Here is a 22,940-nt window from a genome sequence, read left to right on the forward strand (position 1 = left end):
AGCATTAGGCTGGTGCTCCAGACACCTGGCTTCTATTCCCAGAGCTGCTGTCCAACCTCCAGCTAGATGCGTTCCCGTCCCACCCGCTGTGCGTCGGGTTTATTTAGACTGTAAGCTCTTTGGGGCAGGGAGTGTTCCTCAGTACGTTTGTGCAGCGTGACAGGCCCTCAGTTGTAGGATCCAATGTACCAGAAATAACAGCAATCCCATGTCTGGGCCTTTGCACCTTTCTTCCTACAAGGAAACACGCCGCTGCTACAGCCCAGCCTTTTTGTAACCGCTCGGAAGCCAGGGCGAGATGATGCGCTCAGCTACTGTGACCCGAGCTGGCCTCTTCCCCTCCCCGCTCCCTTTGAATTTGCTCCAGTGTTTTGCAACAGGTCACCTGGACTCCCCGCACCAGACAGCCAAGAGAAACGCCAGAGAAATTTCCTGAATCATTATTTCCAATTAATCGTCATTTAATTAGCCCACGATGGGATCCCATTCAGCAAAGATCAGTTTGTTCACAGGCTTCCAATTCATTAACAATTACTTTGGAGCTGACTGACTCGCCCAAGAGAGCAGTGTGACTACAGGCGTGTCTACACGACAGCCGCTACAGCACACAGCTACGGCGCTGCAGCTGTACAGAGCCGTAGCATAGAAACTTACTACAGCAACAGAAGGGGTTTTCCCAATGATGTAGGTAATCTATCTCCCCGATTCTTCCACTGACCTAGGTGGGTCTACGTGGGTTTAACTATGGCACTCAGAGGTGGGAATTTTTCCCATCCCTGAGCGATGTAGCTAGGTCAATCCAAATGTTAACTGTAGACCAGGCCTGAGAGTCAGGACTCCTGGGTTCTTTTCCTGGCTCTGCCACTGACTCGTCAGGTGACTTTAGGCAAGTCACTGCCCGCTCTGTGCCTCAGTTTCCCTATCTGTACAATGAGAGTAATAATACCTGCCTCACAGGAGGGCTTGCAGGGGTTAATGAGTGAGTGCTTGTCATGGGCATTGAGCTCCTCAGATGTAAGGGGCTAAGTCAGTGCATGTAGACAAGAGCATGGGGTTTTTCTGGCTACTGTTGTGGTGTATTGAAAACTGTGTTAAAATTATGATCGGTCACTTTAAATCCTGAGGGAAGGGGCTCCGGAGGGAATCAAGCATGTGATTGGAGTCGGTCAGCATCCAGACAGCATAGAGGAAGGGGGCAGCATGGTCTGGGGGTACCATAGGAGGCCAAGCCTCCCCTAACCCAGGCAATGGTCCTACCCATATTCCGCTGGGAGACCCTGTCCTCACTCCCCCTCTTCCCTGAAGCCAGTGGGGACTCAGCTCCAGCCGATGGCCAGGACTGCTCAGGCCAGCCTGGGGGTGTGACTGGCACTGGGGCCGGCCAGCGGCCCAGTGCTCTGCGGGTCGGGCCGGCTGGCTGCTCAGGGGTCTTCCAGCCACCGGCAGGCCAGGGCTCTGGTGGTGAAGGGGGCCTTCAGGTGGAAGCTACAGGGCCAGCAGGCCAACCCCCCAAAAGGGGGCTTCACCCGCCGCCCATGGGGAGCAGCCTGTTTGTGATCGGTCTGAATTCTAAGCAATAAAGTTGTGATACGTTGCCAACTTCCTGCAAGCTACGCCGTGAAACGTAACACCTGCTTCCCACGGCTGGCTGGGAATCCCAGCTGGGTTTTAAGCCCCAGCTCTGGCCTGTTATTCAATCGTCTGAGAAGGGCTAGCAGACCTTGGGAGGTAGAAAGCTGGGGGCAAAGCAGTTCTACTGCACCCATAGATAGGTGCCATTCACACCACCTTCTCTGTGTGGTACCGGACATGCTCACACAACCAAACGGGTTATGGGCCAAAGTCACCTTTCCCCCAAGCTTTGCCTTTACAGTGTTACCAACCACGACACCCGCTGCAGCGGGCCAACACCGTCTCCTGATGTTGCCAGAAGCTCCAGCTGGAGGCAGAGCCTCCTCTGTATTGCACTTTGCCGAGGGAAAGAAGCACTCGGCTGTAAGCCCAGCAGCCCTGAGGTTTAATCCACACCCTGGGCCAGTCGCAGCCCACGTTCCTGTCTTGGGGATAACTCCCCAGGTCTCAGACAAAGCAGTGGCTCTTCTTCCGCTGCCTTTTGGTAGAAATGCGCCAAACTGTTTGCCAGAAGCTGGGAATGGGCGATGGGGGGTGGATCACTGGCTGATTCCCTGTTCTGTTCATTCCCTCTGAAGCCCCTGGCCTTGGCCATTGTCGGGAGACAGGACACTGGGCTGGATGGACCTTCGGTCCAACCCAGTCTGGCCGTTCTTATGTTCTTAAACCGGGTGCTGCTGCAGCTCACTCCCTAGCAGCTAAACGTTTGTGACTCTGCTTCAGCTTCTACACTAAGAGATTTGGTACTTTGCGTCCAATAGCAGCAGCTCCTGCTTGGCCTTGCAGCAGTCCCAGGTTCAGGGGGCCACTGGCCGGTGGCGCTGTCTGGCCCGTAACCTGCACCCAGAGCCAGGAAGCAAAACCAAGAATCTCCACACTTGCTGCCCAACAAACGCTTGTGTAACGAGCTGGCAGAGTGAGAGCTTTGCCTCCCTGTCTGGGCTGGTCCACATTCACGCTTACCGAACGCTTCCCCTGGTGCCGATTACTCCCGCGGGGGATGAGTGCTGTGCTGTGGATTGGGTGGTTCTGGGTTCAGACCGGGTGATGGCAAGAAAAGGTGCTTGTATGGTTAACTGTTGGTGTCAGATCCCTGGAGTCATTGTGGGAATGGCCCTTCTAATCTCTGTAAGCCGGTGAATGGGAACTGTCTCTTTAAGAACAGGATGGGGCATGTGACCTGTTTGGAGGTTTTCCCTGGGTGAGAGTGGGGCTCCCTGCCCATGGAGGGGGGGGCAGCCCAGGAAAGAGCAGAACTTGATTTAACCAAGGAATCTTTAACCAAGTTCCTCCCACCCCCACCCCAAGCACAAATTCAGAGCAGGGCCCCCTCGCTATCCAAGTGCTGATCAGAACTCCCAGCCCCCTGACTGAGTCGCAGTGAGAGTCTTTGGCCTGGGTAATCCAGGGGTCAGACTCGAGGGTCCCAATGGCTTAGGTGCCAGCTCCGTGGGTGCTCCAGGGCTCAAGTACCCGTGGAAAAAAGGGCTGGTGCTCAGCACCCACCAGCCACAGCTGTCCTGCGAGGCCACCGATCAGCTGTTTGGCGGCTGGGGGAGGCACTTGGGGGAGGGCGGAGAGCAGGCAGGGGGCCTCGGGGAAGGGGTTGGAGCAGGGCGGGAAGAGGCAGCGGGAGGGCGGGGCCTCAGGAGAGGAGGCGGCGCAGGGGCGGGGCCTCAGGGCGGGGCAGAGGTGAAGCACCCCAGGGAAAAATAAAACTCAGCGCCTATGCAGAATGGACCCTTCTGACCTTAAACCCCCATGGACCTCGTTCCCCTCCCCGGGGGCCATCATTTACCCCAGTGCCAGGTGAGTGCGAGATGGTACCAGGTCAGAACGGCAGGGCCTGATCCTTAGTTCCACTAACGCCGCTCTGGCAGCATAAAGGGGGCCTCCGTTGCCATCCCACAGTGTTTCCAGATTCCACGACTTTACCACACGTCTTGCAATACTGGATGTTTTACATAAAGCCCCAGCTCCTGGAGTCAAGGCATGATGGGAGAATCTCAGCTGTCTCGGGTTTTTTTTCTTTTCTTTTCTTTTAAGTAAATCTCTAGCCCTGCTGGCTGCAGAAAAGAGCCGGAGAACGTGACCCTGGAGGCTCAGAAACCGGAGACCCAATGGATCGAACCCAACATGTATTCTTTAAAAAAAAATGAATAAATACAAATCTCAAGCCAATCTCATGATTCTGGCGTGTTTGGGGCTGTCACGGCGGATCATACCCACCTTAAGGCCCCTTTGTGCTTCCAGAGCGATGCCAAGGTGTACATAAGATGCAGGCGGGTGGCGTTTTGGATCACCGCCCCCTGGTATAAACAGCTGTGCAAGGTGCCAGGGCAGGGGAGAGCCAGGCCCTGTGAATGATTCCCAGCCCGTCCTGCCCACCTTCCCTCCACGCCCGCCGTCCGGAACCTGCCTCCAGTCTGGGGATGCTCACCCAGGTGGCTGCCTGGGTGTAACTGACCTGGTGCTAAGCCCCAAGGTGACGCCCCGCATTACGCCGGCGCAGCACCGCTCTGCAGGGCCTTGCTACTGCGTTAACTGACACCGGTGCGAACAGACGGGGCCTGGCCCTGGGACCTGCTCAGCCTGGCTTCCTGCGCCCTTTAAATCCACAAAGCTCTCCGGGGACTGGGGACTGCGCTGTTCTCCATCCCCCCCTCTCCCTGGGAGCGGTAATGTGACCCTATCTGAGTGAGGGATTGATTTCCACCTCATTAACTTTCCTCTCAAACTTTCACTCTCCATCCTCCCTCTCCCGCCCGTTGCCTCCCACCTTTCACTGCCAGTTCTTTTTCTTTCTTTCTTTCCCTTTTTCTTTCACACTCCCCAGCTCCTCCCACCACCACCCCCCCCCGGGCCCCTCCAATCGGTGCCAACCCCATCCTTCCGCGATAGGGCCCTCGGGGCTGTCAATCAACTCCCTTTGCCGCCCCCTCCTTTTAAAAAATAATCCTTTCATTCAATTGAACTTGGACAAAGTTTTGTAAGAGGGGAAGAAAAAAAAAAAAGGAGGCATGAAATAGATGGGAGACCCAGGCTTTTCAGAGCCTCTTATCTGATTGTGGAAACAGCACTTAAGAGCCCTTGCCCCCGCGCCACTGCAGCTGAACCTTGGCACTTCAGGGCACCAACTTTACCCGGCTCGGCTCACAGCGTGAGAAAGTTTTGCACACCACCGCTCCGACCGGGCGAAGGGGGATCGGGTCGTTTTCATCTCAGGTTCCACCACCCGTCCAGCCAACGTGGACCCAGCCTGCAAAGTGTCCCTCTTCCTCGGGGCTCAAGGTAAGGGCAGGATCCGTTCCTAACTGGGGTGAAGGCGGAGCAGGGGATGGTTCTGCGTTGCGCTCTGATTTGATGGCCGGGACTCTTCATGGGTGCTGCTGCTCAGCTGGTGTTACCCTGCCTCTCGCCCGAACCCTGCACAGAAATCTCCTAAACGGACTTGGATGCCAGTCAGATGCCAGGATGATGGTAGGCAGAGAGAGAGAAAGAGACGGGCTGATTCTGATTGTGCTTGTGCTGGTTTTACACTGAGGTGCATTTCCGTGGGATCTATCCTGCTTTATACTGGGGTAAATGAGAGCAGGATCAGGGCCAGAGAGAGAGGGAGGCGTAAAGGGATGTAAGAGAGAATATAGCAAAACCAGTAGAGAGAATCAAACTTTTCTCTGACGTGCAGGCAAAGAGTGGAAAGTCCCTCATTCACGACAAAAATCTCCTGCAAATCAATATCTCTTTGGGATCCCACCAGACAGCCCTCCCTGACTGCCCTCTGCCAGCCTGGCATTCTGCGCCGCTGGAACGGGATCTGTCCCTGGCCCGTATGGCCGACCCCAGCGCGGCCTCCTTGTCGGGCTGGGATTCCTTTCGCAGCAGGGAGCGGGCGCTGATTGATAAGTAGGTGCCACCGCAGCGGGTGGGGGGTGGAATCCGGTCCTGCAGCTCGGAATTTGCAGAACCCGCCACCTGGAGCCTGCTCGGCATCTGCCCACACGGGAGCCCCGAAGCAGGCGCCCTGGGCTCCCCCCATCACCTCCTCCACTCGCAGCCCCTTCCCCTCTCTTTGCACCTGACGCGGGCCCAGCAGCTGGAGACAGGCAGCTAGAAAACCGCTGCCCTCATTACCCAGCCCTGCCTGCGTCGCGATGGCTACCGCCTGCCCTCGCCCCTCCGTGTGATGGAGTGACAAGCGCAGGGTTGGGGCCGTAGTTCGTTAATGAGGCCGTTAAATTGCCTCCAGGCTGCCAACAATTGGCTCGATCCAGCTGGGTAACGACACAATTATTAGGGGACCCCCCCAGCCAAGAGCAGGGGCTCCCTCGGGTGCTGCACAGTCACCTCATGAGAGAGGGACCCCAACGCGCTCACAACCCACTGGCAGAGGAGAGATTATGTTCCCCACTTGACAGCTGAAGGGGAGAGATTAAGGAAAGGGCCCAAGTCTGTCCTGGGAACCTGTGGCAAAGCCAGGAACTGAACCCAGCTCTCTAGACTCCCTGCTCGGCCCTTATGCTACAAAAGCATCCACCGTCTCCTTGTTCAGGGAGAAGCCCACCCCCGTAAAGGCCCCACCTCCCTGAGGCATGATGCCTGGGGGAGTCGGATACGCTGTTATGTGCCCAGGAGATCCGAATTGCTCAGAAACAGGTGCCCAGCTGCCGACTGCCCTCCTGCCTGGGCTGCAAAGGTGGAGAGGGGGCAGAAAAGGGCCGTGCAAACCATTTGGAAACGCCTTCTTGTGAGAGCCGTACAGAGCGCCGGTTGTTTAGCTGATCAAAGAGAAGGTGGAGAGGTGACGTGATGACACTGTAGGACTGCTTCCCGGGGAGAGAATAATGGGTGCTAATGGTCTCTTTGATCGAGGCGAGAAAGGCCGACTCAGAGCCAGTGGCTGACGGATAAATACCTGTTAGAAATTAGGCCCAAATTTCTAACTGGGAGGGTGGTTCGGCCTTGGGACGAACTCCAACACAAGTGGGGATGCTGCATTTCTTGATATCTTCAAACTAAGCCTGGCTGCCTTTCTGGAGGAGATGCATTAGCCAGACACAAGTTACTGGGCAAAAGGCAGGAGGAATTGGGTGAAAGTTCCTGGCCTGTGATATGCTGGGGGCCAGACTAGATGATCGAATGGTCCCTTCCGGCTTTAAATTCTACGTATCGACGACCCCATCATGCTGGGAGGCATTATACAGACATGCCAGCCCCACCATGCTCATTTCTGCTGCCGCGCGAATGGTTTCTCTTGAGATAACCACCCAGGTGAAAGGTGGTTTATAAGCCCACATTGGGACTTTATTGTGGACCCCTGCAGGGTCTGCTTCCTGGTTCCAAAGCCCTGGTCGGGGTGAGGCAGTTCCAGTGCCTTGATTGTTGTATGAGCACTGGGTCCTAGCTACTCTTCACGTCCTCTGGTTCCTATGTGCTAGTCATTCATGCCAGTGGGATTTTGTTTGAACCCAGGGCTGGGGACCGGGTACCCTAGTCACAGATGCCTGTATTCCCCTGTGAAACAGGGGTAGGTGTGAGCAAATCAGAGAATCCCCCGATCATTATTCTGCCAGGAGTCTTCAGTCCCAGAAGGAGGAAGGATGGTCAGTGGTTCAGGCACTAAGTGATAACTCAGGTTTCCTCTGGATCCCTCCGTGAGCCTGGGCCAGTTAATTCTCAACAACTGGGGCCAGATTTTTAGATGCAGCACGGTGGGTGCTATTGCTGACTCTGGTGATTTTATCCCAAGTCTCACGTTTACTCGCTGCTTTTCTTCAAGCCCCAGCTCCTGGAGTCAGGTGATGACACGAGCCTCTCAGCTGTTATTCAGTATTAAAGTTTCTAACTCTCACGGTTGGGGAGAAAAGCTGAACATTGCAGCCCCGAAAGGCTTACAACCCAGAAGGCAAATAAACAGAAACCACCAATGTATTATTATTATTATTTTATTCTCATAATTTTTAAGCCAATCTAGTGATTGGGGCAGGGGGCAGTTCATGATTTTTAAAGGCTTAGTGTTGACAAGATTGTAGCTGGCAGGGTGCTGCTGAGCTCTTGAGAATCTGCTCCTCCATCCCTGTGTAAAAAGGGAATGACAATAACTAATTACCAATAATTAGTCATTAATAACCGTTCCCCTACCTCATGGGCAGCTTGTGAGGAATAATCCTTAAACGCTTGCCAGATGCCAAGACAGGGTGAAATTATCATGGCCTTGGGCCCCATGGCGCTAGGTGCTGTACAAACCCAAACCAAAAAGACAGTCCCTGCCCCAAGGAGCTCCCAACCTAACTATAAGACAAGAGACAATAAATGGGTAGAGAAAGTGAGAGACTGGAGGCTATAGACTCCTAGCCACATCCAATCAGGTAGCACAAGCAACATCATGTGACTCAATGCACATCTAGTCAATAACTGGAGGGAAATTTACCCCCATATGCCCATAGAAGGACCTTCCTTTGCATAAGCCGGGCAAGGAGCACTTGTGAATCAAAGCATAAAAAAATCTGCATCTGTTTGGGGTTCATTTGCAGGCAGAAAAAAAACCAAGAGGGAAACGCTGGGGTAAACGATTGACAACACATAGCCAAACCTGCTGGGAGAGTCCTTCTGCCTGTCGTATGACGCATTAGCAGAGCGCGGGGCATAAACCCAGCTCTGCCCAGGCTGCCCCCTGCCCCGAAGAGCTGAAAATCTCAGGGGCTGATCCCATGACGTCTTACACGCTGGAGTAACGAGTCACACGCAGGACCAGAAATAACAGGGTGTCAAGCAGACAAGAAAGAGACACACAGAGCATTAGTCCACTGGCTTCCAGACTTTTCCATGGCAGGACTCCGCCAGTACTCCCCCCGCTGCACCCAGCTGGGATCTAGCAGCGACACCCCTCCCATTTAGCAATTTGTGATGGGGAGGCTGGTCATGACCTCTGACACCTACTCCCTCCCCCCACCCCCCGCCTGGGCTGTGACACCCGCTTGAGAAGTCCTGCAGTGGTGGAGATTGTTAGTGGGGAGAAGGCAAGAGGGTGGGCCGCACAGAGTTAAATAAAAAAAATGGGCAGGATGTGGTGGTGCAGGGGGAGATGCAAAGACAAGAGAGAAAGGGCATTTGTGATACAGGTGAGTGATGGGAGGGAGCGTCGGAGCCTGCTCCGACTGAGAGAGAATGCAGAGGAGAGGGCTCTTGCACCGATACAGTTCATACCCCATAACCGTACAGGAGCATCGATCTATCTATCCCTATACATCCCCTCTATCTATCTATCTATCCATCTATCTATCCCCATACACCCCCTCTATCTATCTATCTATTTATTGCACTTGAGCACCTCACAGATACTTAAAAAATCTTCTTTCTTACCAAGGCTGTACAAAATCTTGTGTTATATTGGGTGCTGTGTGAGTGGGTGGGTGTTCTGTGGTGGCGGGGTTTGTTGCTTGAGTGTGTGTAAAACGTATCAAGGGAAAGTGCAGTTGAAGAAACCAGTTTGCCTGTAGTCCTGAGCAGAGTAAGGCCTGCGGCCTCTTTTTTCCAGTGGCCATGAGTTCCACAGTCTCGCTCTAGCCCCTATGACCATTCTGCTTCCTGCACTTATGAGCCCTCTCCTCCCCCACCCCTCCCTGCCCCCCTGTTGCTTCCTGACTCCGTTGTACCATAGCTGTCATGGCAGGTCCTGGTTGTGAGCTGGGGTGTATTCTCACTGGTCCCACAAAGGGCTGTGAAGAGCAGGACAGATTCGGCTGGACCCTGGGAGCCGGGGCAGAGAGGGCAGACCTGGCAGGACATGGTGCTGAGCAGAGGTGCTGAACCAGGGCATGTGGCCTCCTTGCCACCCCTAATAGCTGGTGGCCCAGCTCTGTGCTGGCTCCGAGCAGATCGTTGCTCTGGGCATCCTGTGTCTCTGTGTCCTTTGGGTTTTCACTGCCTTCCTCGTGCCACTGGGCTGAGCTTTTCTTGCTTCCCGTGTCTGACAGAATCCCCACCCCCAGCACCAAGAAAGGGCAGCATCCTCTTAGCCCTTGCAGCCCTTTGTCTGCAAAACCATCCCCAACAAGGGGGGCAGCAAGGATGCAGGTGGAAGCAGCACACAGAGAACGGACGGGGAGTGCAGGGCAGCTCTTATGGGTGTGAGCTGGCTCCGAACAGACAGAAAGGAGCTCACTTCATCTCCCTGTGCCTCAGTTTGCCCATCTGTATAGTGGGGATAATGGCCCTGTGTTGACTCCCAGGGGGGCTGTGAGGGGGAATACAGGAATGATTATGAGGTGCCCAGACACTAGGGTGATGTGGGCCAGATAAGTATCATAGCCAGACAGACAAATTACTTGCATAGCTGCATATATGGACTTGGCAGAGGCAAACACATCCACTGCCTTGAAGAGTGTAGAGTGTAGACCGGGCAGGACGGGCGTGTGGAAAGGGCATGGGGTTATGGATGGGGAAGAAGTGGTTATTATGGTCATTAGATTTGGCCCTTAGAATCCCTAGCCCTCCGAGTGCTTCATGATACACATGGGGAAACTGAGGCCCAAAGCAGGGTGGGCCTTGCTCACATTCTCACAAGAAGGGAGTGGAACAACTCCCCGGTTTCCCCAGCCCCAGCCCTGTGCCCCTACCCCCCAGAGCACACTGGCAAGCTGGGCGGGGGTTCGGGGGAGCGGGGGCTGACAGACAGTGCCAAGCCAAGAATGGAAGACAGGAGGGGAGAGGATCAGGAGGCGCATCAATATCTCGGGGCGGGGGTGGGGTGGGCAGAGGAAGCGCGTGGTTTAGAAAAGTGTCTGTTCAGTCGGACTTTTTGTATTTGCTCAGGATCTCGGCGCTACATTTTTAAAGTATATGAACTCAAGGAAGACCTTTAGCAGAAAGGAAAGCTGCCATTGTAGTTAAGACACTAGTCTGGGACTCAGGGAATCCATGTTTAATTCTCAGCCCCCGCCTGAGCTAAGTCACATGGTCACCCCGTGCCTCAGTTTCCCTTCTGTGAAGTGGGTGTAATACCCCTTCCTGGCTTGTCTATTTCGATCATGAACTCAGAGTGGCTCTTAGCATTTCCCATCCCTTTGCATGGGTACAAATCGGGGCAGGACTGTTAGCTCCATGGGAGCAGGGTTGCGTTCTGCCGATGTCCCAAAGCCAAGCGTTTCTGATAAAGAGCCGAACTTTCATGGGTTTATCTGGGAAAAAATCCCTGGTTGTTTTGAGGTCGGCTCTTTCTGAGATTGCCTCCAAGGCTCCCACGTTGCAGTGTGGAACGAGTCCTAGTTGTGTTTCACACCCCCTCCATGTGGGTGTAGATGGGGACATCAGCTGCAGGGCAACAGAGAGTGAACAGGGGACAGTGACTCTTCCCTGCCTCGCTGGACAGCACCCGTACATGAATGTTTCCAAAGGCTCCCACAGCATTGGCAACAGGGACTGGTCACAGCTGATAAGACCCATTCTGATCATCTCGTCCGACTTCCTGCAGAGCACGGGCCAGAGAACCTCCCTCAGGGATTCCTACAGCCCGACGCTAACAACTGATGCAGAAATTGCTGGGTGAGGTTCTATGGCCAGAGAGAGAGAGGTGGGTGTGTACAGGGATAGAGAGAGAGAGAGGGGTGGATGGGGCTGGGTAGATAGACAGATGGGGTTGGATAGCTAGAGAGACAGATGGGTGTGTATGGGGATAGATAGATAGATAGATAGATAGATAGATAGATAGATAGATAGATAGATAGATAGATAGATAGGGTTGTATGGTGATAGACAGGTAGATCCCACTCTTCAGAAGATTTCCATGACAGTTCAGCCTAAATTTCTCTTTGCTGACTTTCCTCCCAATGCTTCTGGCTGTAACTGCTGGGACCGCACCTACCACTTCCTCCCCTCCATGGTGTTTCCCCCTTGCGGCCCCGTTTTACTCCCCAAACAGATCCCCAGTGTGGCATAGGATCACCTCCAGCGGGGCGCCCTCTTTGCACTGCCAGGGCAGCGGTGTGTGTGTTAGGACACGGGGTTTGAGACGGCGCTGTCTCTAATACGCAGCTCACCTGCCCAAGGATAAGGAGTGGATTAGGGTCAGATCATGTTCTCTGGTCTGAGAGGAGTCGAAACCAAACCAAGAGCATAAATCAGCAGCCCCTGCTTCCAGCGACGGAGCGCGACAGCCTCTGAAAACAAACCAGCCAGGGGAAACGGATGCCTGTGTAACCCAGTGGGGAGAATGTGTGACAGCCAGGTCCCCCTCCGGGCCGATCTACAGAGCATATAAATTGTTACAGCCGCAAGCTGCAGCAGCTTGGCTCTTTGGTTCAAGTTATAGCAGCTCCTGCTTTTAGTCCTCGGCTCCCCACTTCAGTCCCTGGGGGGCCAGCCGAGTTGGCAGCTGTCGCATGCACTTAGGCTGCATTTTCAAGGGCTCAGCGCCTGTTCAAGAATCAGAGTTTTAAAAGTGCCTGATCCCCACCAACTCCCGCTGTGAGGCTGAGGCCATCAAACGAATTGCACGCCGGCCGCGTGGGGGGATGTGGCCTGAACATTTGACCCCATTTGTGGACTCCTTGCTTTGCAACGCCTTGGGTGTCCCGTTTGTGAGCGCACAGGCCAGAAGCCCGGGCTCTTGAGGTCGGTCCCTGGTTCTCTCAGGGTGTGTCCTGGGAAAAGTTACTTCCCCTTCTCTGTGCCTTAGTTTTCCTCTTTGTAAAATAAGAAGTGCCTGGGTCATGGGAGGAGGCAGCTGCGAATCGTAATAAACAAGCGTCTGTGGTTTGACATCCGCAGGCGGGTGGCGATGTAGAAGAGAGTAAAAGTATTACTGGGATTGATTAGGCGCCCGTATTGTGCTATAAATCAGTGCCTCTTACCATCTCAAACGCCTGAAAACAATCCAAGCAAAGGGCTGGAATTAGGTTAGCCGATTCTGTCACGTAAATGGAGCTGATTGGCGATTCGTGGCCCAACTACACCATCTCCAAGCAAACAGATGAATAAGCAAAGAGCAGGAAGCTAAAATACCGATTTACGTAAATATATTTTAGCCTATTATATCAAGGAGCATGCTAGTCGCTATGGGGATTTTCCATGTACAAAGAGCAATCGGGATGGATGACTGCCATTCTGGCTGACGTACCAAAGATTGAACTGGGAATCTCTGGAGCTCAAAGCAAGAAATACCACAGCTCCTGGAGTCATGTGATTAGGTGGCAATTTCAGTTTTCATTTAACCCCCCCCCCCCCCCCCAGTATGTTTCCAGTTCTCCTGATTGGGGCTAAAAGCTGGAAACTGTGTTTCCCTCCCCCCCATAAGAAGTGTATTCTGCTTAGTTTGTGTGTGTGTTTACAGTAGAAATTCAGGTCTCGTTTACTTGGTCAGTGTTACACAGGAGGTCAGACAAGATGATCACATTCAGGGGCGGCTCCAGGCCCCAGCATGCCAAGCGCGTGCTTGGGGCGGCATGCCACGGGGGGCGCTCTGCCGGTCGCCGCGAGGGCGGCAGGCAGGCTGCCTTCGGCGGCATGCCTGCGGAGGGTCCTCTGGAGCCACAGGACAGGCGACCGGCAGAGCGCCCCCTGTGGCATGACGCCGTGCTTGGGGCGGCGAAATGTCTAGAGCCGCCCCTGATCACATTGGTCCCCAGCTGAACTTAGAAGCTACAAATCAGTGACAATAAAGCGACCTCTGAAAGACCTCGTGGAGAGCTGAGGAATCATTAGGCTCCTCCGAGAGGCCGGGCAATGAAACCCACCCCACAGTGTGGGAGGGTTGTTTGGAGTGTTGTTGTAGCACTATTTGTTCATTAAGAAACAATTAGGAGCAGGGGTTGCTTACGGACTTACTCAGCTCTGCAGATAGATAGAGCCCCACCAGCTGCCTCTCTGAGACCTCCAGCAAAACCAGGGACGATTGGGCTTCCCATTGCGCTAGGCGCTGTACGAACACACAATAAAAGACAGACAAAGCTCCAGTCACAGGTTGGGCTTGCAGCTCGGGTAGACAAACTCACATTAGCTGTAATCTATTAGCTCGGGTGCAGGAGCAGTGAAACCATGGCAGCGACCTAGGATTCCCGGAGGGCTTATACAGCCACGTTGGGGCCCATGCTGCCGCAGCGTTCCTGCTCTGGATCCCTCGCTCGCTCCATTTAAGCTAGCTCGGGTGTGTCCACATGAGCTGCAGCCGCACCCCGTGAATGCAGGGTAGACATACCCCTCCTGGCAAGGAGAATCTGAACCCTGATGCGTTATCATCCCCGTTTTCAGAAAGGTCGGGTGACTCCGGTACAGCCAGGCTGGGGCAGTTGCAGGGGGTCCCTGCAATAGAGGGGGATGTGAGGGTGACACCCAGGGAGCTATGGGGTGGATGAAGGGATGTAAGGAGCCCCTGGCCTGTGCAGTGAAGGAATCCCCAACATGTGCCCCCTGCTAGTTAGTCAACAGCCACTGAAGGGTGTTTGTCTACACTGGAGACATCGCTCAGGCCAGGTCTACACTAAAAAGTCACGTTGTCCCAGCAACATCGCTCAGGGGTGTGAAAAGTCCCCCCCACCCCGAGTGACATAGTTAAGCCAGCCTAACCCCCAGTGTAGACAGCACCAGGCGGATGGAAGAATTCTTCCATCAACCTAATGACTGCCCCTTGGGGAGGTGGATTAACCACAGTGACAGGAGAACCCCTCTCTCTCACCAACAGAGGTGGGTCCAGTAAAAGCTATTACCTCCCCCACCCCGTCTCCCTAACATCCGGGAACCGACTCGGCTGCAACTATGCTGCATCCATCAGCTGGGTCATTTGAAACCGGCCTGGGGAAGGAATGATTCCACGCTGGCCTGGATGACTGCACAGGTCTGTCTTGTCTCTGGTTCTGTGGGTCCCTCAGCCTCAGAAAGGATGTTCCAGTCCCAGGCTTCCTCCCCGGGGATTTCTGGAGACGCCACGTGTCTATGGGCATCTTGAAAGAGGGTTTCAATTCCTCGATTATCCCCACTCTGCCTTAAGGCGTTTCAGGCCTCAGTGACTCCTCGTCCAGGGTCGTTTTACTCTGGCTCTGCTGGGTTGGGGAGCCAGGCTTTTTTGTTGCACAAAACGAGTTTCACCCGCTCTCCATTCTCCCCAGCTGAGCTCTGTGACAGGGTGGGAGTAGCCTCACTCCCTAAACTTCCCTGCAGGGGCCTGACGGGAGATACTGATTAAGGATGGGGTGATTAACCAGTTAACAGAGGGATTCAGTTCATCAGCTGGGGGAAGTGCAGGCAGGGCAAAGACACCCGGGATCTCAAAGCAGTGGGATCTCTCCCCAACCTCTTGCCCTGCACCTAGTGGGTAGATAGAAGCTTGGGGAAAGCCTTCTCGGGCGACACACACCCCTTATAAGACACTGTGAATAAAGCACAGGGTGTTGAACCTCCCGAGGAGCGTGTGAGGACTGTTTGTGGTCATTAGTGCTCCGCTTTCTGGTCTCTGGGGGTTCGGCACACAGCTGGGGAGGGGGGTACACAATGGTCTGGTCCTGATTTTAATGCTACTAAGCAGTGTGGTGAGGAGCTGATGGAGCCCACCCTGAAGCAGCATTGAGGTCTGTGCTGGCTGCCGCAGACGCAAGGCCCGGCTTGACAAAGCCCTGGCTGGGAAGATTTAGTTGGGGATTGGTCCTGCTTTGAGCAGGGGGTTGGACTAGATGACCTCCTGGAGTCCCTTCCAACCCTGATATTTTATGATTCTATGAATGTGAACTTTCAAGCAGGACATTGACATGATTTAGTTGGTGTTGGTCCTGCTTTGAGCAGGGGGTTGGACTAGATGACCTCCTGAGGTCCCTTCCAACCAGGATATTTTATGAAATGGCAGAGGGTTAAGAGAAGACCCACAGGAATGATACCAGGGTTGGAAAACCTGCCTCATAATAGAGGCTCCAGGAGCTCAATCTATTTAGTTCTACAAAGAGAAGGTTAAGGGGGGAATTGATCATGGTCTGTATGTACCTTGGAGCAGAAATTTGATTATGGGCTCTTCAGTCCAGCAGACAAAGGGGAACAAGATCTAATGACTGGAAGATGAAGACAGGCAAATTCAGGCTGAAAATAAGGTGTGAGTTTTTAGCAGTGAGGGTCATTCACCATTGGAACAATGTACCAAAGGCTGTGGGGGATTCTCCATCCTTGGCAATTTTTCAGTCAATATGGGATGTTTTTCTAAAAGATCTTCTCCAGTTCAACCTGGAATTAATTCAGGGATGTCCTATGGCCTGTGACATGCAGGAGGTCAGACTGGGCGATCACCTTCTGGCCTTAGAAGCCATGAATCCATAAACCCTGTTCCAGCCTCAGTCTTGCCAATCTTGCACCTCATAGACTCAGACTTTATGGCCAGAAGAGACCATTGTGATCATCTAGTCTGATCCCCCGCACATCTGAGGCTGCAGAACCTCACCCACTCCTGAAATAGACCCCTAACCTCCGGCTGTGTGACTGAAGACTTCAAATCATGATCGAAAGACTCCAAGTTACAGAGAATCCATTTGCTCTAGTTTAAACCACCAAATAGCCCATGCCCCATGCTGCAGAGGAAGGCAACCCCCCCCCTACCCTGAGTCTCTGCCAATCTGAGCAGGAGAAATATTCCTTCCTGACCCCAAATATGGCAATCAGTTAGACCCTGAGCATGTGGGCAAGACTCACCGCAAAGACACCTGGGAAAGAATTCTCTGTAGTAACTCAGAGCCCTCCCCATCTAGTGTCCCTTCACCGGCCGTTGGAGATATTTGCTGCTCGCAGTCACAGATCGGCTACATGCCACCGTAGGCAGCGTCATCACACCCTCCCCTCCATAACTGTATCAAGCTCAGCCTTGAAGCCAGGTAGGTTTTTTGTCCCCATTGCTCCCCTTGGGAGGCTGTTCCAGAACCTCACTCCTCTGACAGTTACAAACCTTCACCTAATTTCAAGTCAAAACATGATGGTGGCCAGCTTATATCCATTTGTTCTTGTGTCCACATTGGTGCTTAACCTAAATCCTGTAACTCCTCTTCCTCCCAGGTGTTTAGCCCCCTGATGTATTTATAGAGAGCAATCATTTCTCCCCTTGGCCTTTGTTTGGTTAGGCTAAACAAGCCAAGCTCTGAGAGTCTCCCCTCATAAGGTAGGTTTTCCATTCCTCAGATCATCCTAGTAGCCCTTCTCTGCCCCTGTTCCAGTTTGAATTCATCTTTCTTGAACATGGGAGACCAAAATTGCGCACAGTATTCCAAATAAGATCTCACCAGCGCCTTGTATAATGGTACTAACGCTTCCCTGTCTCTACTGGAAATACCTCACCTGATGCATCCTAGATCTGCATTAGCCTTTTTTTCACAGCTGCATCACATTAGCAGCTCATAGTCATCCTGTGATCAACCAATACACTCAGGTCTTTCTCCTCCTCTGTCACTTCCAACTGATAAGTCCCCAGCTTATAGCAAAAATTCTTGTTGTTAGTCACTATGTGCATGACCTCACACTTGGTACTATTAAATTTCATCCCATTTCTATTACTCCAGTTTTCAAAGTCATCCAGATCTTCTTGTACGATATTCCGGTCCTCCTCCGTATTGGCAATGCCTCCCAACTTTGTGTGTCATCCACAACTTTTACTAGCGCACTCCCACTTTTTGTGCAAATGCCATTAATACAAATGTTAAATAGGATTGATCCCAAGACCGATCCCTGAGGAAGTCCACTAGAAACCCCCCTCCAGCCTGACAGTTCACCTTTTAGTATGACACATTATAATCTCCCTTTTGGCCAGTTTCTTAACCACCTTTCAGTTCTCATATTAATTCCCATCTTCCCAACTAATAATTTCCCTGTGTAACTATATCCAATGCCTTACTGAAATCCAGGGAGATCAGATCTACTGCATTTCCTTTGTCTAAAAAAACCAGTTCTCTTCTCAAAGAGAGAGATCAGGCTGGCCTGGGATGATCTACCTTCTGTACACCCTGAAGGCAGTGTCACTCAGGAGAAAATTCCACATCAGGAGGGAATAAGGAAGCACTTGGTGGCAGTTTGGGTGTCGATTGTTTGAAGCTACTCTGGGTGTTGAGTTGATTTGAGGTAGCCCAGGCAGAGACAGGTCAAGTGAGCAGAAGCTGGTGAGGAAGTCAATGGCCCGTGGTCCAGGGGCGGCTCTAGAAATCAGGCTGCCCCAAGCAGCGCGGTGCGCTGCGCCGCCCTTCCCCGGTCCTGCGGCGGGTCCCCTCTTCCCGCGGCTCCGGTTAAGCTCCCGCAGGCATGACTGCGGCAGGTCAACCGGAGCCGCGGGAAGAGGGGACCCGCCGCAGTCATGCCTGCGGCAGGTCCAGCCGAGCCGCGGGACGAGCGCCCCCTCCGCAGTCATGCCTGCGGCAGGTCCACTCGTCCCGGGGCTCCGGTGGACCTCCCGCAGGCATGTCTGCGGCAGGTCCGCCGGCCCAGCCTCCCGCCCTCCCCGGCGGCAGGGGACGCCCCCTACATTTTGCCGCCCTAGGCACCAGCTTGTTTTGCTGGTGCCTAGAGCCGCCCCTGCCGTGGTCAGTACAATTTGTCTCATGGTTTCTCTGGTCCTTCCAGGGAAGCACCACACATGTAGCATGGAAGAGCTCAGCTCAGGGTCATGGAGCAAGTCAGTGGCAGAGACAGGCAAAGACCCAGGCGTCCTTTCCCCATTCACCAGTGCTCACGTCATCAGCCCATGCACACCTTGAGGAGATACCTTTGCAGAGAAAATATTAGCTGCAACATGGGAGAAGAAGGGGATTTTTCTGCTGCGGGCGTCCTTGAAAACACAAGTGGCCATTTAAAATCCCAGTGCAAAACTCAGCCCCGTTTGCTGTGGGCCAGGCCAGGCCAGGCAGGGGGGCTCTGCCATCTTTCTCTTTTCGCAACGAAAGCTTTGTGCTCCGTGGAGCTGGCGAACAAAAGAGGAACTGAAAAGTGGCCTGGCCTCGCCTGCTGTCATCCATTTCCCCTCGTTCGTTCTCCCCAATTCCTTCCCTCGCTCACCTCTGCGTGACACAGGGCGGCAGAGAGCAATGGAGGGGGAGACAGAGTGATGCGAGAGGAGGCAGCTAACTTGTCCCTGTGCATACTAATGAAGTCCCCATTGTCAAAGCTCCTTTGTGTGGCTGGAAGCTCATTCAGCCCCTCTCCTACAGGGCACACAATGGAGCCACTGTCTGGCCTGTTCCCCCCACAAACAGTCAGATGCTTTCACAACCTCCCTCCACCTCCCTCCCCGGAGCCCGGACCAGTCCCTGCCCGCAGCTTCCTGATTTATTAGCCCTGAGATCTCCAAAGCCCACAGAGGCGTTGGGGTCTGATTGTCCTTGCCCCACTGGACAGCTCGTGGGAGCGCTGGGGGGCAGGTTTGGGGGCCCAGCATGGTGCTCGGAGGGGCCTTGGAGCCAGAGCTGCGGGGAAGCTGGCGTGGAGTTAGGAGTCACAGCGCCCAGCTGGCAAAGGGCTCTCCCTGCTGGGGCTGGCACGCCAGGAGATGGAAACCAGCAGCCGGGAATCGGTCCCAAGCTGGGCACTAGCAGCAGGACCCTGGGGGGGCGGGTGCTGGGAAGACCCGGGGTAGCAGTGGCGGAAGCGAGTGCTGGTGGAGGTGCTGGGGATGGGCAGTTGGGCCTTGCCAGCTGGCGGACGCCTGCCCCCTGTGCCCCGCTCTGCTGCCCGCCCGCTTCCCGCCAGGCCCTTGTGTGCTTGCGGATTCCGTGCACATCACGGTCTGTCACCTCCGCCCGGGAGGAGCCCCTGCTGCCCGCTGAGCTGCCACTCCCAGCCCAGCCACACAGGAGCCCAGCCAGGCTGGGGCCAGGACTGGGAGCACAACCCATCAGGAGTGCTTAAAACGTGCATCGCTCACCTGCCCCCCCGCCCCTGCAGCTTCCCCCCTATGGCTCCTACCCCCCACACACACATACATACACACACACACATACACACACACCCCTCCCACCACACACACCTCCCACCACACACACAGCTCCCACCACACACATACACACACACACACACACCCCTCCCAACACACACACACACACCCCTCCCAACACACACACACACACACCCCTCCCACCACACACACACACAGCTCCCACTACACACACACACGCACACACACACATCTCCCACCACACACACACACACCTCTCCCACCACACACACACACACAGCTCCCACTACACACACACACACCCCTCCCACCACACACACACACACACACACACCCCTCCCACCACACACACACACACACACCCCTCCCACCACACACACACACGCACACACACACACCTCCCACCACACACACACACACACCCCTCCCACCACACACACACACACACCTCCCACCACACACACACACGCACACACACACACCTCCCACCACACACACACACACACACCTCCCATCACACACACACACACCTCCCAACACACACACACACACACACACACCCCACCCACCCCTCCCACCACACACACATACACACACACACACCCCTCCCACCACACACACACACACACACACACACACACATCCCTCCCACCACACACACACTGTAGCCCAGTGGGCTAGCTTGCCTTTCTTATATTCAGCTTTGCATTATATTCAGCAGTAATGCAAGGAACGTACCAGCCTGTATCCTGGTAAACATTAGCTTTAGCAAGTTGGCACAAGCAGGGCCAGCTCCAGACCGCAGCGCGCCAAGCGCGCGCTTGAGGTGGCAAGACACTGGGAGGGCGGCAGGCGGCTCCGGTGGACCTCCCGCAGGCGTGCCTGCGGCTGCTCCACCAGAGCCGCAGGACCAGCGGACCCTCCCCAGGCACATCTGCGGGAGGTCCACTGGAGCCGCGGGACCAGCGACCGCCAGAGCGCCCCCCGCGGCGTGCCGCCCTGCTTGGGGTGGCGAAATTACTAGAGCCGCCCCTGGGCACAAGGCTTGAGATTTATCAACTTTGCACAGGTAAACGGCCCAACGGAAAACCCCGCGTACTGGGAAGCTGGAAATAAAGTGTTTAAGGGGAAGTTTTAACCACAGGGACATTATTCAGCCACAAAAGTGTTATGGCAAGTAACTGACGTACATCACACGTACATCAGATACCTCCCCAGATACCTAACCACAGAAGGGCCATAGTAACAAATATATATATAATAATAAGTTAAAATCATTGAGAACCTAGAAAAGAAAGACAGCCCAAAATTAGTAAGGTCAGAATATACAAATAAGGAAAAGGGGGAAATCCCCTACTAAATATGCATCAAACACGGTAATGTCAGCGTAACATATTATAAACGTTGCATCCCGGCCTGGGGCGGGAGGAAAAGGAAACGGGGTCTTTGGGAGAAGCCAAAATGATGCCCACTGATAATGCTGGGGAAGGCGATGGTGAGGAGGAAGGTGCTGGCTAACATTTCAGGTTTTCCTACAAGGGATGGGGTGAGTAGATGGACGTGCAGCTGTGCGTTCTGTCATCTCTCTTTTCAGAGTAGCAGCCCTGTTAGTCTGTATCAGCAAAAACAACGAGGAGGCCTTGTGGCACCTTAGAGACTAACAAATGTATTTGGGCATAAGCTTTCGTGGGCTAGAACCCACTTCATCCGATGCATGCAGTGGAAAATACAGTAGGAGATATACATACACAGCACATGAAAAGATGGGAGTTGCCTTACCAAGTCGGGGGTCAGTGCTAACGAGCCAATTCAATTAACAGTAGAATACCAAGGGAGGAAAAATCACTTTTGTAGTGTCAGCAGAAACAACAAGGAGTCCTTGTGGCACCTTTGAGACTAACACATTTATTTGGGCATAAGTGATTTTTCCTTTGTTAGTCTCTAAGTTAGTGCCACGAGGACTCCTTGTTGTTTCTGTCGTCTCTCTATCTACCTTACTGAGATGGGGTGTTTGTGACTGTGCTAAAACTATATTTGTAAATATAAAAGAGTTCCCCTACTATGAGTGTGGCCAATGTGCACATGGGGGTTCCCAGCTATACCATAATTTAAATAATACTGGGCCTGATCTTGGAACAAGAACCTGCCAACCCTCAAAGTAATAACTGGGAATGCTTAAGTAATGGATATAACTAGTACATAATCTAAAGGTCGGGCAACAACACACACACACACACACACACACACACACACACACACACACAGAGGTCCCACCATATACACCACACAACTCCCACCACATACCGAGCTCCCACCACACACACACAACACTCCGCTCTCACCATACACACACACACAGCTCCAACCACGCAACAGAGCTCCCATCACACACACCATCCAGCTCTCACCACACAAACCACTACATGCACCCCAGTAGCTACACACACCACACACTGCTCTCACCACACACACCCCTACTCAGACCACACACCCTCCAGTGGCTACACACCCCACACTGCTCATGCTCTGCACACACCACGCTGTTCACGCCTTGCACACAATGCTGGGTGTGAGGATTTTCGGTGTATGGTGGGAGCAGTCACTCCCCACACACAAAATCCTCACACCCAGCATTCTACACACATACAAAACCCTGACACCACATGCCCCGCACACCCCATGACCTTTACACAATCCTCATATATACACCTAACAGCTCCATGCACTACACGCCTCTCCCCTGTATACTACATTCATCTCTCTTTCCCCCCACCAATCTCCCGCTCCATCACACAAAGCTGGCCCACCACCCTCTCCACCGCACTCCACCAAGGGCTCTCCTGCCATACACCCCAGGTCCATCCCCCAGAGGCTGCCTCACTCCCTTTGGATGCTCCAGTATCTGCTCCCCTGCTGCAGCCTGGCTGGCTGGCTCTCAGGTACAGTACGTCTCGACTCCTCCATGGGCACCCGCTGTGCCCTTCGTGCCCTGACTCTGGCCCCTGATGGCCAAACACAGGTTTTGACAAGCTGGCTCTTGTTGCCGATACCAGAATGTTGCCCTGGAGGCAGAAACATGTTTTCGACCTGGTTGTTTTAATCATCGCTCAGGTTACAGTTTAACCATGCTCCCCCGCAGGCTAGGAAGACTGTGTGTCACCGGCACAAACATTCAGCCAGAGCTCGCTGCTTACACGCCAGAGAAGCAGTTACCCCGCCGGTACCTCTCCGCGGGGGCCAAGGGCTCACGAGGATCACTTCACAGGCCAGGGCTTAAATTCTCATAGAGTATCTCCCCAGAGGCCCCTGCCTCCCAACGCGCTGTGAAAACTCCTGGAGGGGGATTTCAAAAATCTGGTTGAATTTAAGCCCTGGCCCGCGAGACAGTCCCTGGCCCAAAGAGCTCCTGATC

The 22,940-nt window shown here is 53.9% G+C and overlaps 1 protein-coding gene across 1 annotated transcript in view; it reads left to right on the forward strand.

Annotated features, from left to right (window-relative positions):
• The first annotated feature begins 4,641 nt into the window (after window positions 1-4,641).
• Window positions 4,642-22,940, forward strand: part of KCNJ10 (potassium inwardly rectifying channel subfamily J member 10) — a 50,728-nt gene continuing 32,429 nt past the window's right edge. Inside the window, exon 1 of the mRNA XM_044990765.1 lies at window positions 4,642-4,923. The gene's annotated coding sequence lies outside the window, so the exon portion shown is untranslated. The remainder of the gene's footprint in view (window positions 4,924-22,940) is intronic.

This window comes from Mauremys mutica, chromosome 17 (assembly GCF_020497125.1).
Source record: "Mauremys mutica isolate MM-2020 ecotype Southern chromosome 17, ASM2049712v1, whole genome shotgun sequence".
NCBI classification, from domain to species: domain Eukaryota; kingdom Metazoa; phylum Chordata; order Testudines; family Geoemydidae; genus Mauremys; species Mauremys mutica.